Raw genomic sequence first — 15,311 nt, 5'->3', positions numbered from 1 at the left:
CTGTAATGGGCATTTCTGTGACACATACAAGTGTCTGAAAGCCTGGGCCCCAAAGTTGTTTATTTATAGGCTACTAGACATGCTTGGCTCCTATTTCGGAAACAGGCTCTCCTCCATCACAGTTGTGGCCATTGCAACACACGCTTAACTCACACAGTTCAGGTTTTCTGCTCTCCTGTGCCATCCCTTAGTAGAAGACTTAGGTGGTGGAACACAAATCATCTTCTCCAGCAGAGGAGAACTACAAACAGAGGGTTACTTATCATACAGGAGAAGGAACTGTGAGGGTAGAGACTCAGCCACCAGCAGACCAGGTAGGGAGGGCCCCAGCCATGATGCCTGTTCCCTGCTGGCACACTGCCATGCTTTAACAGGGTTACAGAAGAGAGGGATGCAGGTGGCTCCTGCTGCAAGAGCCAGACTTATCACCTTGCTGTGTGCTTATGAAACAGTCTCACAGCTCTGGGGAGCTAGTCATTGCAGGGCTGATGGCTGGTGAAAAATGCAGACTTTTTTCCAGGATGTGAAGTCTTGCACAGTATTAACCAATTGTTCAGATAACGCAAAATCATATTTTAAAATCATTGAAGCATGTAGATAGAAGTGGTTTAACTTCTTTCAAATTAAAATGTACTGAAGGGTGAAAAGATTCCACAGTAAAAGGCTAAAACCTCCAGCAGAGGCCTGAGGGTTGTTAAATCATGCCCACAGGTGAGGGGTTGCTAGGCTGAAGAGCTTCTGCTGGGAGCATAACTTCACTATGGAGAACCACCTGCCTCTGGTGCGAAAGGAAAAGAGCTGTGACCAAATGTGAACAACTCAGTGGCTCCCCCCCAGCTTCATCTTTCAGACCACCCTAAACTTTTACTATAGAGTCCTCAGGCTGAGTGTCAATAGCTCAAGGACAACGAATGTCTGCATTTTGCTGGGCAGTGGCTTGCAAATTAAGAAACTGATTTCCCTGGAACCAGTTCCTAAAGTCTTAGCACATGCTTAAGACCCCAGGCCAGAACAAGATTTAAATGTGTGTGAATGTCCATTGGCTGAAACATGCCATGAGCATGTACAGTTCTCAGTGCTGAGAAGAAGGTTTTGGTCTCTTCCTGGAACTGTTGGGTCATGGACTCAAAAACCAAGGTAGGAAGCTGATCCCAGAGGGACAGTGGGATAGGCAAGGATCCAGGTACTAAAAATATAGTGCCCCCTTGTCCTGCAAATAGAAAATGTTTCCTCCCACCCACTTGGTACCTCTTTGGTGCCGGGTGAGCCTTATGTGGGTGTTGAGGGGAAAGAGGCCACCACTGTCTGCAGGGACAGCAGTGATGAGGATGCAGAAGGAGGGCATCCCTGCAGACAGTTGTGGGCTGCCAGTCTGGTAAGCTTGTGGCATTGTTTTTGTATTAAATCCCTATTAACTCAGTTTTAAAGGATGAGCCCAGGCAAGCGTGTGTTATAGGGGGACTCCTCGAGGCAGCTAAGGTAAACTGTATGCTTTATAACTTCTGCTTTCCGTATCTTTTTTCAAGATTCTCTTAACTTAGCAAATAAATCACATTTTTAAATATAAGTGAGATGTGTTTAAAATAGAAAATGCTTGGAAATTCAGGTTTTGATTACTATTTTTCCTCTGTACTTCAAATTAAGCGTGGGCTATTAATGGCAACACGGAAGTTCTTGTGTAATGCAGTTTAAACTGGGTGTTTTAAACCATTTAAACATAAAGGATCACATTCACCTTTATACAAAGGCACTAAAGTGATAGGAAATAATATTTAAATCCTGTTTCAGACTTACACATTTTCATTAAAATTAATTATTATAGTATGTGTCTAAGCCAAACTAATCTTGCAAAAAATGGTTTCGTGTATTTAGTACAGAGTATTTACATGATAACAGATAAACTGCATCATTTTGCCAGTTATTAAAAATACTTAATAATTCCAGTTGGAGCACTCAGCTGTAAGAGCTCCTTTCCATTTCAGTGAACTTTCTGCTGTGGAGAGGAAAGAAATGATTTCTCCACATGGCTGAGCATCAGGTTTCTTTGAGCATGAAAGCAGGCTTGTAAAGGGTAGGTGTTTATGCTTACTTGTTTCCATCGGGACTGTTTTCTGACATGCAAATGACCTGCCATCTGCAAGCAGGCTTTAAGCAGATCTCCTTTAAAACCTTCTGCTGCAAGCCCATGTCAGGTCAGCCCTGTATGTGCATGGAGTATCTTTATTTTAGCAGGCAGAGCTGTAGTTTCTTTAGTGCTGTGCTGCTACAGCTGTGTGAAAAGCACTGAGTGGCAAAAGGGGAAAACTGTAAAAGTTATCTGTGAATCACAGGCTCTCTTGCCCTTTTCCCTCTCTGAATCCAGCTCCACCAAGGATGATTTCCACCTGAAGGTTGACTTGGAGCAACTCTTTTTCTGAGGTAGCCTTTATAGCTAATATCTGGGGTGTTTTGTCTTGTTTTGCTTAAGCCAGTGCTCACTGTCTAAAATAGTGAGGGTGTTTAATAAGAGAGGATGTCCCTACACTTTCAGGTAAGCTGAATGGTGCTTTGGGCTCCATGGGCTGTACATGGTGCCTGAGGTGACTCACTGAGCCAAAAATCAGACAAATTTTTGAAAAAAATTATTTCAGCCTAGCAGGGAAGGTTGGTTGTGGGTAAGAATGAGCAGCTAAGACCAGGACAAGGCAGTATTCACCTAAGCCATCTGATAATAGCTCAAAGATGCCTGTCAGGTGATATGTTAAAACTGACCAGAGTGTAATCTGGAGTGAAGAGAGAGGGAAGAGAGAAAAACCAAAAGGAAGAGCAGGAGGGAGAGGATTTGTACCCATCTGGAGGCTGAGACACTCATTGTTGGGCAGCTACATGTCCCCGCTCCATGGATTCTCTGAGGTATAACATGATGTACCTGGGGAGCACAGGGAGCCACTCCCAAGTGCCCTACACTCCAGTGACACCTGTACAACAAATAGCACCTCTGTCATGTCACCATTCATCTATGTAAAAATGACTGTGTGGGTGCTTGGAGGGGCAGCTAATGTTGCAGTGCATTTCTGAAAGGAAATCTATCCATGACAGCATTGCACAATGGAACACCAGACTTCCATAAATAATTAGGAAGGCAAATCTCTGCCTGCTACCTTTGTCACAGTGACTGGAATGCACCTCACTACCTTCAGTGGTTGCAATTCATGCATCACTAAAACCACAAGGTATGCATTTTACATGCCTGATGTATGCCCCTCCACCCACCAGCATTGCTCATAAATATCCTTTTTTTTCCAAAGATGCCAGGACCCACTGCCAAAACCTGGAGACTCACCAACTATTTGCTTGAAATAACAATCTATTGTTAAAAAGAGGAGCTCTTCACAAAATACACATCTGATATTTCCAAAGAGTTCTGGTGAACTAGACTATTTGGAAAGTGTCTGTTGTGAGTATGATGGAAGAAGTGGTTCAGAATTATGTTTTGTAGGCAGGAAGAAGTTTTAGCAGGGACCTTACTCCTCTAAAAAGGGAGATGCTGATACAAGCCAACCTAAACCAGGGGCTATATTTATTACCTTTGTTAGCAGTTTTTATAATAATAGCAATAATCATAACAATAATAATAGCAATAATTAATCAATGTGGGATGGCCTGCCCACAGCAGGGAAGTGAAGATGTAAGGTGATTGAGGACGAGCCCCAGACCACTCTCATTGTCTTGTGGTGTGTTCGTATGGGAAGCTTTCAAAATAACTGGTACCAAGAAGAGGAATTTTGACAAACATCTTTGGGATGGGAAAAAAAAAATTCTTCTTTCTTATCTTTGCATGTCTCCACCTGTGGTGCCACTACTGGTTGTTCTCTCTGAGTAACTGCAACACAGCTGGCCAGATGTTCTTCACCCCTTTGGCCTTTACCACACCGCAGGGGTTGAGAGGAATACCTTTAGAAGGCTTTTATTCCAAACCAGCCTGGCACACTACAGAATGCACATAGCAGGGTGTTCATGTTGTCTAACCTAACCTGTCCAGGACACATGTGCCCCTACTTGAGCCACCTCTGGCCCACCTTCCGGAGACCTCCACTGGCTGCAGAAGGACTCATGAGCTTTTATTTATGGATTGAGCGAACGGTCTGAGTCAGGCATGACCCGAAAAGGCTGACAGAGCTCAGGAAGACTGCTGAATAAGAACAAGATAACATTTTGTCAGGACATCTGTCAGAAATTGTATGTCTGCAGCTGATCTTGCCCAGGGGCAGAGGATCCAGCTTTGTTTTTCTATGACTCTGTGGTGTTCACTGAGTCCCATGGTCAGGAGGAGGAAAGCTGGAAGAAGCCACACAGAATCTGAATTTCTTAGGGAGTTGTAACAGCTTAGAAAAAAAAAAAACGTAATGAAAAAACAACTTTGGGGAAATGTGAAGAGTATCAGAAATTTAAATTTTGAAACTTGCTTGAGGCAGCACTTCTGGAAAAATCAAGCTGATATAGCAAGTAGTGGCTTGATGTGGGGTTATCCTTACATCTCTGTGATGTTCATTTTCACTAGAAGATGGTGCTAAGTGAGGAGGGGAGTGTGTATTTTTTGCTCCAAAATTCAGTGCCTTTATGACAGACCTTCATGAGAGGCTTTGGCAAACCTTGTCCTGATCTGTGCCTGGCACAAACTGTACTAAACAGAGCTTATAAAGTCACAGGTAAGTTTTTTTGCCTTCACCTCAGCTATTTGCAAGCAGAGCTGGTCTAACACACAGCAATTTGAATGAATTAGAGTGTTTAAAATGATTCCCATCACTTTATCCTTTACTGCTCTGCCTGTCTGCCCATGGAACTATTTTTATGGCCAGATCTTTATCTGCCCTCTTTAAAAACCTTGGTGCAAGGGATCACATCAGCAGGCACTCAGGTCTGCAGAAGTTTATCTGCTTGTGGCATCAGTGAATGTCTCATCTCTTAGGCTGCCACTGAAATTGTGCTATCTAAGGTGGTTCGCTGATTGGAGAATGTAATTTAAAGGCTGACTGTTTAAAACACAGATGGCCTGGGCCATATGGGCAGTTTGGTGACTATTCACAGAGATTGTGCACAATTCTTCAGCCTGACCAGAAGTGGGGGGGTTACTATTCAGAGACCTATGGTGTTAGCAGGTAAAGTGTCTCATATGGTGACAAAGTCACTGAAACAGGGTTTTGTGTGAAATTACGCAGTCAAGGACCAGGAGAAGGACCACTCCTGTCATGTGCAGCTCCACTGCTAATGGCAATTTCACTGCTAGAAGGGAGCCAGACCTGTCCTTCCTGAGAAGAGGTTTATCTACTGTATCAGAGAGACTTGCTCATGCACTGGAGAAACAAGGAAAGGGAAAGAACTACTTACTGAGCACTGATGCGTGGCACCTATAGAATGTGTGTATTTTCAGCTGGAGTGTAAGGCAGGACACTCACACTTTGTACCACCTTGCATTTGGGGCTTGATTCAGAGACCTTGGAAAATTTTCACTGATTTCAGGGGAGTTTGGATTATTCCCAAAAGCTACCCAACAACCTGGAAGGGTAAAAAGATTAACTGTCTCTTTCTCCTGGAGAGATCCAGGAAAAGAGTTCAGGCAGAGATAATTAGGATACCATGACATTTAAGAAGTTTTGGGGGTTTTCTTTTTCTTGTTGTTTGGTTGGGTTTCTGTTCCCCATAGCAACTCATAGCCTAATGCCTGGATTATTTTTAATGTTACATTTCTCTTCCTGTTTTGATTTGTAAGGAGGACAGCCCACAGGGCCTTTGGCTGCAGGACCCATCAGACAGCTGAAATGGAGCAGCAGGAGCTCCTGCAGAGTAACGCAGTCCATGACTCAGCTGTCAGCCAGGGCTCCTGAAGGGCCAGGAAAAGCAAGAAGCACTGGGGCAGGACGAGGTTGCAGAGCCAGGCTCAGATGTCCCCTCCCCAGAGCCATGCTGGGCAGATGCTGTCATGAGGGGCAGAAGGTGACCAGCAGAATGAGGTACCAGGGTGACCCCTGAGCCTACAGACTCACAGGGGAGTTTACAAACCCATGGCAATCCTTGTGACTGTCCTGGAGCTGGTGAGCAAATGGCAGGAAAGGCAGAGGTTTGATTTGGGCTAACGAGAGCCGTGACTTGTTTTAGTCTGGGCCTGGTCCAAAGTCAGTCTTTATAATCTGGGTTGTGTTTGGGCTGAACTGAGCTTTGCTTTTCCATTTTGAGAAAGCCCAAAGAGTAGACTCCCAGTGTGAAAGCCCTATGAGGCAAGCTGCTGATGTTATACAAGTCTCACATTTGTTTCCTTTCACATCTTTTGGTTTAGAAGCACACAGATGCATTTAGCACACACCCTAAAAACAACATCTTCAGAACAGTTGGAAAATCAAGATTTTTGCTTTTTAATGATTGCTTTTAGCAGCCTGCTTTATGATTTTGCCTTAGAACTGACATCACACAACTGGTCAGCCTTAGAAACAGAGAGTTTTCACACCTTGCTACTTTTAAGATAAAATGTCTTTTAATGGCTTTCCTACTAATTAGCTGCCATGACTTCCCAGTCTCTTGGTAGAGGCTCTTTTTAATGTATGTCAATATAATCAACAAGGATTATGGTCTTTTATTCAAAGTATGCTGATAAGGGATAAGCAAACATAGTGGTGCTGCTTTCTCCCCACTAGCAGCCACCTCCAGCTGTGCCACTCCAAATATCAGATCTGCTGTGTTACCCTACTTCCTGGGCAGGAGTTGCTAGAATGGGCTGAGGGTGGGGAGACCACTCGGTAGGGCTGAAGTGACAAGGATGATGGAGTAGAAGGGTATTACCACAGCCCTGTCAGAGAATTCTCTGCTGCTAAAGCACACTGGAAAGCTCAGAGAAAACCATACAGCATAGCTCCCACCTATGGTACAGTGGATTGATAAAGCTTTCTCAGAGGTGGAGAGCGTCGTGCAGCTGCCACGGTAGGTCTCCTTTCTCACAGGACAGCTGTGCAGTTTGAGTGAGGTGAAAGTAAACATAATGCCTGTAAAGAAAAAAGCTGTCTGAGTATAAATAAAAGAGGCCAAAGCCTCCCTAACTGTGGTTAGTCATCTGAGTATAAATAAAAGAGGCCAAAGCCTCCCTAACTGTGGTTAGTCTCTAAGGATGTTGCCAACAGTCAGCCCAGGTCCTGCACTCTCCCTCCTACAAATGGCTTTGCTCAGGCTGTAGCAAGCACTGGCTGGGCTAATGTCAATAGTGGTTATTGAGGGAGTACACAGAACCTCAGTAAGGAGTAACAAATCATCTGGAGCACACCTTGGATGCCCATTTTAAAATAAACATTTACAGCCTCAGTTCTTCAGCAGTCCACAACAGGACCAGCCTAATGCCATAGCCTCAGGATTTGTTGGCTTGGATTGTGCTTAACATCAGCCTTTCTATTCTTACACTGCAAGCTGTCTGATTATTCCTAGCTAACACAATTATCTGCCCTCATATTTTCCACGCAGTCTCAATACAACAGTCAGACATTTCAAACTGATAGTTTAATTAAATTATGGCAATTAGGGTTATTTCAGTTCCAGGAGTATGTGAGGCAGAGGTGCTGAGGACAAATGCAGCACTTGTGCTTCCAGGGGAGGGGATAGATTCTGTTCTGTGGGCATATGAAGCTTTCAGAGGACTGACTTTCATTGGCATTTGAATCCCCTAGAAATCATGCTTCTTTTATGTACTTCAAGTTGGACATTCCAGGATGGAATCCATCAAAATTACTTGTGGAAACCTAGTCTTACACATGCAAGCAGATCTGGAGATCCAGGTATTCCTCTGTGCTTAAGAGGTACTTTTACTTTGTTTAGATATAGTCTGTGGAGACAGGAGTGCCAAGAGAGCATGTAGTATGGCTCCCTATGGGAAGTTCTGCTTGGCTTTTACTTTTATTAGCCACCCAAAGAGCAACTTTAGGTTTTATGTGTTAAATTATGTGTCTAAAGGGCAAGTAAGAAAGAAGTAAACAGTAAGAGCAGCAAGGATCAATGACAGATGGAGGCAGCCTAGTGACTTGAGCAGTGAAAATAGGGCCCAAGTGAATCAACTCCCTACCACCATCAACAGAAAAGAAACACCCCATGATGGGACAGCCCAACAGGTCAGAGAGCCATACACAGGATAGGGAGATAATGCCTAAAAGGATGCAGGACTTAATGCAGTATGCACAGGAGGGACAATTTGAGACTTGGATAAAAAGTCTCACAGTAGGTTTTCAGGGGAATGTGGGAATATGTGGGTCTCAGTAAGGGATGCTGATGGGAAAGACCAGAAGTGGAAAAATGAAGGAATTGAGATGAACTGTGGGGATAACAAACATGAGGAAATAGAGGGGGAATGGAGATAAAAGGGCCCAATTGAGTGTACACTTGCTTGATGGAGCTTGATGGTGCTTCTACACCACCACCTAGCTGGTATTTTCACTAGATCTTATTTCTACCTGTCTTCTCTGAGGGTGTATTCTCTGTCCTGAGCCATTTAGTGTGAGTGCTGCCAAGCTTCAGACCAGACTGGTAGGATTAGGGAGTACCAGTACCCAGAGAGGAATCACAAACCTCTCAGGCTCATAGATCCAAGCTGGAGGAGACTGGGAGCTAGGTGCCAAGTGGAGGACAGGGTGTCTACGACCAGCTCCTGAAGTATGTCCTGAAGTGACGTACATTGTGTTTATATCCCAGAAGCAGCCTTCAGACCTGATTCCCCAGAGAGGGGCAACAAGGTGGGGCTGTCTGTGCTGCTCATGTTTGTGTGAGTGCGGGTGATACTGATAACAGCACTGATTCCCCTTTGTGCTGATCCATGTGCATGTGGATATCCAGCATGTGCATATCCAGCAATGTGCATATTGTGCTCATGTGGGTGTCTGCCTATCAGGAATATATGCTCAGCCTCACTACAGGCTGGACCCATGAACACAGAGCTGCAGCAGCCTCCTCTCTATCCCAAAGATCACAAAGTTCAGCCAACCCTAGCACCCTGAACTTGATGGAGATCCTTGCTGAGGCACTTTTCCAGCTTTCCAGAGGTGAGGACTGTGTCCCAAGAAGACTTCCTTTACAAGCCTCATTATCAACTTTCACAATGTCTCATGCAACTTGTGGAGAAGCATCTGGCTACCTCTGGCTTTGTATCTTTCCTAGGAGAATCATCCACACCCCTTTAGTGAATTGTGGCTTGTATGGGAATGGAATGATGGTGGCTTGCCAGTTATCCTTAAATCACTCCTACCACCAGACAGGCTTGAAGATAAAGTAAGGAATGAATTTATTCAGGAATCCAAAGATCAGCATTACAATCTCCTTATTTGGAGGCAGCTGTGCCTAAAGAAAAGAAAACTTACAGCTGCAGACAGATTATTCTGTTATCTGTTTTATCCTGTTAAAATGCTCTCAGCATGCTTACATACCTTTCAGCTGGAAACTTGTCTTTAAGCAAGACCTGGTCCACAGCATGTATTTCATAGAAGGGATGTTTATTCAGGGGTATGCATGTCCTTGCACACCTCTTTTCTCCCCTAGGGTATTTCAGGTCCTCATCACACCTCTCCCACTCATGCCATTGCCTGAGCTGGGAAGTGCTGGTGCCTGCTGGATAGGTGTGTTCTTCTGCCCAGACCAAATATCTTGCTACTTACCTTAATGCATGTTGACTGTGAAGAAGAGCTTCTCCTCAAAGGCAGAGCAAGATTCAGGCCTCCTTGCATTAATTTTTTATACACTGAAAACACCAGCTAGTATATATGAATAAGTTAACAATCATAGCAGATATAAACGGTGGTAATACATGTAGTTAATTAGATCTTGACTGTATTGAGACAAGAATTAATGGCAATCAAATTATTTCAGGATGAAAATGACATGAAAATGCTTGGCATGATCTATGACCCTGCAATACACCAAGATGGCATCCTCTTCCTTCAAAGGTTTTGATGCACTGGATGAGAGACTTCCGGGAAACATTAAAACCAAAAATAATTTATCATACTCCATATTCTATTAACACAATTTTATTTTTCATCTGTTCTCCCAAATCCAGGATTCATATTAGCTGATGCATCAAGCAGTCCCTGTGTTTAGTTTTCATATGGGACAGTGGTGAAAATCCTCACCTGCAAAGTTTCAAAACCAGTTGCTGATGGCAGAAGTTTTAACTTCTTTTGTAAGGGCTATAGATACCTCTGCAATAGTCACACGTACAGGAGGAATAATCTTGGGTCGTTTGACATTAACATGATCACATCTCTGTGAAAAATGGTTTTGACTTAGAAAATAACTTTCATTTTTTCACAAGCACTGCTGGCTGGACAGTGTTATACAGAAAGGGTTGTCCTCAATAAGATTCTGGCATTCAAATCTACAGAGCTACCAAGAAAAAGCTGAGCAATTTGGGCTGCTGACATGTTTGAAAAGGAACAGAACTGCTTGAGTCACATGGAGAGATGATGCAAGTCATTTTTCATCATAGCAGCAAAGGTCCCATATGTGAAAGACTTCTCAATTCAGTCCTTTAAAACAACAGTGCCAGAAAGGGTACTTCGAGAGCTGTGTTTCTGGGATCCCCTGGCCTTTCCCTACCACACTTTCACCTCTTCCTCCTCCTTCTCCTTCTCCTTATCATCATCAATATCATCATCAATATCTGCCAATAGTCAATATCTTTTTTACTAAAAATTTTATTTATGGAAGGCAAAGTTGTCTCCAGAGCCCTTCCTGACATAACAAAAGATCTGGACCAGAGCAGCATCACAGTCAGAGAGACCACAGGTCTGGGATCCAGTCTTGCTTTAGGATTTGTTGTGATGATATGCAGAGCTGAATGCTCTAAATGCATTTCAGAATGCAAGGCAGAGATAACAATTTCACTTTCTTTCTATTTGTTCATCTCCCTTAGTTCTAGACTCTATGATGCCAGGAGGTCTTTCTTTTCATATTTGTTTAGATTTGGCAACTACTGAATCTGTTCAGGCCCAAGATCAATTTCAAACTGCAGGTAATGCCCATGGCTCATGCAGAGACTCAGAAAAACACCTTCTTCTCAATACATTCTTGCAAAAGAGCAATTTTTTCCTAAAAGATGGGAAGAAGCATTGCTGCCTGCTGAGCAGGAGCTAAATTTAGCACAATCACAGATCAAAGAGAGCTGTGAACCTCTCGTCTCCATCTCGGCAGCGTGCTGTCCAGAATATTTAATATTTGCGCCCAAAAATTCAATGGCAGATTTGTTTACGGAAGTGTTTTCCAAGATGTGCTTGGGTTACACTCAGCAGCTGCCCTTATTGCTATCCCTGGGCATACCTGGCATGTCTGGGTGATTTATTGATTTCAACTGCCCTCTGCAGCCCTCCTGCTTGAGAGACGGGGGCTGCTCCAGTGCGGCGAGGAGCCATAAAACAACAGCTGCAACAGATGGTCACAGTTCCTGCCCTGCTTTGGCACACCCTGCCAAAACGGGGCCAGACGTGCAGCTTGTGCGGGGCTGGATAGGTGAGGAATACCACAAGGACATTTGTCAATGGCAAACGAAGAGTAATAATGTGCTGTAGGGAAATAAGGTTAAATGGGGAGATGAAGGGAATGAGGGGAAGGTGCAAAATGGCAGGTGTTTTGAGGAAACATCTGTTAATCCTTGAGGGGAAAGAAGTGGTGGCAAGGATGCTAAGGAGGCAGCAATTCAAAGGATTACCTTGCAGGTTTCATGGCTTGAGTGGAGAGGGGAGGTTGGAAGACCACAGTGCTGACACTGCAGGTGTCTGGGGCAGAAAGGAAGCAGGGGAGACGTAGTGTGCCAGCCATAGCAGCTAAGAGGAAAAGAGATGGTGGAACGTGGAAGAAAATGCAAAGAAAATTGTGGTAATACTGAGGTGGTCTAGTGTTACATTGGATGATGATTTTGTGAGGTATGCATACAGGTAGCATTAGAAAAAGGTCAGCAAATTCATTGCCAGGGTATGTGCAAAAACAGAATGCAGATTTTGCATGATGAAGACTCTAATCTCACTGTCCTTCAGTCATATTGAATGTAAGTGCATTTTTTTAAAGCATAGGAAAGACACTGTGGGGTTTTTTTTCCCAACAATTTGAAAATTAGAGAGCTCTTTTGATCAGTGTGCAAAAATTTAGCTAGTTTTGGCTGAGAAGGTCCATATAGCAAAGACATGTCATGTACTTGCTCAGCATGCTTTGCTTTTGATTTCTGTGCTCCAAAAACTTAATAGCTAAATATGTCTGTCAAGTCTTTCAAATTAATGCATGCCCATAGAGCTGATAATTTGTCTTTGAATTGTTTTTGAAAGATCTGAACAACCCTGATGGTGCCAGAAGTAGCTATTGTTCAACTGAGGTGGCATAAGGAGCTGTCCTCCTGCTAAATATCATGTTGTCTGTTAAACTTAAGCATAAAACTACTGGCAGTTTTAATATACATAACTCTTTTCATCCACCAGTGAGATCCTTATGAGCTCTCACGAAAGGCATCACTGAAACAGATGAAGTATTAATTCAATCATCTTCAGACTTTTTATGTCATGGATGAGAAAATAAGTGACCCAATGAGAAGAGAAAAGAAGCATTTGAAGTTTATTGTAGTCACGTACAGGATCTAGGGCAGTGGCAGGTGGCAGGTTGGACATTAATCTGAGCGCTTGCATCCAGACTAATCTAGGCTCTACAGTGAAATTCTTCTCATTGTGCTAAAGAGCCTAGCAGGTACACGGTAGCCCTAGGCCGCACTTCTTTCAGCAAAGTTCTAGCAAAGATTGAGTTACCAGTTGGTTGTGTCTTCAGGGGAAGGAAGGACATACCCTGTAACACCAGCAGCTGCTCTTCATAAACACAACTTTTTAATGTCACTGGGCTTGCTTCAAATTGCACATGATGGCCTTCAGCAGGCTAACCTGAGCCACCAGGATTACATTAGGGCAATATCAAGAAAGGGGGTTACTGCCCTACTTCACAGTGAGCAGACACAGATAAGGCTTAAATATTTTTGTGCAAGATTTTAGATTTATCACCATTTCCAGCTGCATTATCCTAGTTTCTATTTGCACACTGTTTTGGGAAGTGCCTTTGAAGGTAGTAGAATGTCATACTAATTTTACATCTGAAGTCCTACTTTATATAGCCTAAGAACAACCTATTGACTGCAATAGGTTAGTAATGGGTGCAGACAGGATGATTTTGAGGTGCTGAAGGACCTCTTCTGGGGACCAGGTACCCCTCAGCACGAAACCTGAGTCAAAAGACATGGGGAAAGAGCTATCAGTCATGGGACTTTTTGTAGAGAAATTGCTCCTGACAGAAAGATCCTTTTACTGTCTGTGGAGGTGTGGAAAACTCCAATCCACTGAGGGCTGGGGTTTTTTATCATCTCAGTGTATTTTTCAGACCTTGTTCTTGAGCAGTCATCTCTTCCAAAATTTCCCCTACAAGTGGGAAACCTGAGCCCTTGGGAGCTTAATTTGATTACTTTTCAAAGCACTTGGCACTTGCACCATCTCTGTCCTTCAGTGGGACTTGAATGTTCTTGCCAGGTTGGGTAACGGATGTGAGTGTCATGTCCAAGGTCACACCATGAATTAATGTCAGAGCTGGGATTATTATTACTTATTATGGGGGGGCTGCTGATTACACCCATGCTTAAGGCAATTTACAGCTTCTATTACAAAAATCTGCTCTTGTCTTTGTGCATGATAAAATAAAACTGCTTAGGCTAAAATTCCTGATCCATACAAACAACCTCGTACTTGGAGGCAGGCAAAGCAGGCTGGGCTCTTGATTTCTTCATTTTGCTAGCGGCAACTCCTGATCCCGCTGCTGGCGTCACAGCGCTGTACTTCTCTGAGATAAGGGTTACCTCAGGAGAAAATGCATCTCTTCTAAAAGGAGTCCTGAAAGAATTTTTTGCACATATACTCACTGGTGGAGTTAGGTAGAGTGGGGTAAAGGCTTTAGTTCAAACAGGCAAGTAAGTTGGCAAACAGGGCACCAAAATTCAATGTTACTGGGATTGCTCCTCTCATCTGCTTTGAACTCAGGCAATCACTTGGATTCCTCTGTCACTAAAAACCACAAAAGGTTTTATTATTGTTAAGTGAAGCCTGCTTAGCTTTGTAAGGACTTATTTTGGTGGATTATGAGGGTAGATTTAGTTTTGGACTGAAGAAGTCTTAGCATGATCCAAAAACAGCAGCTAAAGCATACTGAACGAGTATTTCAGCCAAAATGGGAAAGGGCAGAGATGGAGCCATGAAACAGCTGCTAAGAGCAGTGACCTTTTGTGAGCTGTGATATTTGCTGGACACATAAATGGAGGAGTGAAGAAGAAATGATTTCTGCTTTTCCAACTTCGTTTCTACTCTGAAAATATATCCAGAGTTTCCTCTGGCTTAAGAGTCACCACCCAGTTCTCTCTTTACTCAGGGCATTTGTCAGTGCTGTGCCATCAGGTCTGCAGAATGAACCCTGAGACATGGGGCCATTATTAAGCAGGTGCAGAAAGGCAGCCTGGGGACTGGATTCATCTCCCTCAGTGTGAGTGGGACACAGGAAGGAGAGAGGCAGAAAGGGAAAATTTCCCTAAGTTTTCCACGCAAAGTTTGGTTTTAGAGGTTTTGACAGAGCTGGGCATCTGAATTTTCAAACTAAGGCACATCTGCATCATTTACCCAAACGTGGCATTGTTTGTGCTAGGGGAAGGTCTCCTGCCTGTGCTCTGAGCTCTGACAGCCACCGGGGTACAAGCTGCAGAGGCTGGGCACGGGAGAGAACAGACATCTCAAGTTTGGGATCAGAAACAGCAGGAAATTCACTGAATGAAAAGGAAAAAAAATGCATCAAGGTCATTAAATATAATTTGCTTCTGTCCCAGAGAGTTCCCAACCCAAAACCTGTGGGGAATTCAAGGAACTGTTTTGGGATATATATATTCCAAAGCACGAACTGCTGGCTGGAAGCAAGAAAATAGGCTAGGTTAACCTACATCTCACCCAACACAGGCATTTTTGTGGCACACTACTCAAAGCCAGGGCATCTCATGCTGAGTGAGGCATATTTCACACAAATTCAGTGACCAAAAGTTATCTGGTGACCAAATTTATGTGAAAGAAAGTCTGGTGTGAGCCATCTTCTCTCACCAGGTAGTGAGCAGCAGGAGATAGGCACCTCCAGTCCCAATATAAAGCACACAGATGACTGGCTTACACCCAATGCCAGCTTTTGATGGCAAAAACTGGGAGAGGTGAATTGCTGATGAGAGTATCCATGGAAAACATGCGGGTCACAGGGCTCCGAGC

The 15,311-nt window shown here is 43.7% G+C and overlaps 1 protein-coding gene across 2 annotated transcripts in view; it reads left to right on the top strand.

Annotated features, from left to right (window-relative positions):
• The first annotated feature begins 2,397 nt into the window (after nt 1-2,397).
• FHL2 (four and a half LIM domains 2) overlaps nt 2,398-15,311 on the top strand; it is a 54,470-nt gene continuing 41,556 nt past the window's right edge. The window contains exon 1 of one of the 2 annotated variants that reach the window (XM_048326581.1): nt 2,398-2,418. The gene's annotated coding sequence lies outside the window, so the exon portion shown is untranslated. Of the gene's footprint in view, nt 2,419-4,664; nt 4,689-15,311 lie in introns of those variants that run through there. The other variant, XM_048326591.1, reaches the window with a different exon arrangement.

This window comes from Corvus hawaiiensis, chromosome 2 (assembly GCF_020740725.1).
Source record: "Corvus hawaiiensis isolate bCorHaw1 chromosome 2, bCorHaw1.pri.cur, whole genome shotgun sequence".
Lineage (NCBI taxonomy): Eukaryota > Metazoa > Chordata > Aves > Passeriformes > Corvidae > Corvus > Corvus hawaiiensis.
Note: the sequence above shows the minus strand (reverse complement) of the source record. Positions and strands in the feature narration are given on the sequence as shown.